Raw genomic sequence first — 308 nt, 5'->3', positions numbered from 1 at the left:
AGATTTCTAGTGCTATGACAAGACGCCATGACTAAAAGCAATTTCAGGATAAAATGGTTTATTTCATCTTACCACTTACAGTCCATCATGAAGAGAAGTCAGGACAGGAATTCAAGGCAGGGACCTAGAGGCTGGCCATGGAAGAACACTACTTACCAACTTGTTCCTCAAGGCTTGGTCAGTTTGCTTCTCTATACAACCCAGACTCACCTACCCAGGGATAGCACTGTCCAGTGTCCTATAGAGGAAAGGAGCCAATGGTGTGTGTGTGTGTGTGTGTGTGTGTGTGTGTGTGTGTGTGTGTGTGT

This window comes from Psammomys obesus, unplaced genomic scaffold (assembly GCF_907164565.1).
Source record: "Psammomys obesus unplaced genomic scaffold, mPsaObe1.curated_primary_1811, whole genome shotgun sequence".
Lineage (NCBI taxonomy): Eukaryota > Metazoa > Chordata > Mammalia > Rodentia > Muridae > Psammomys > Psammomys obesus.
This window is presented reverse-complemented; position numbering follows the sequence as displayed.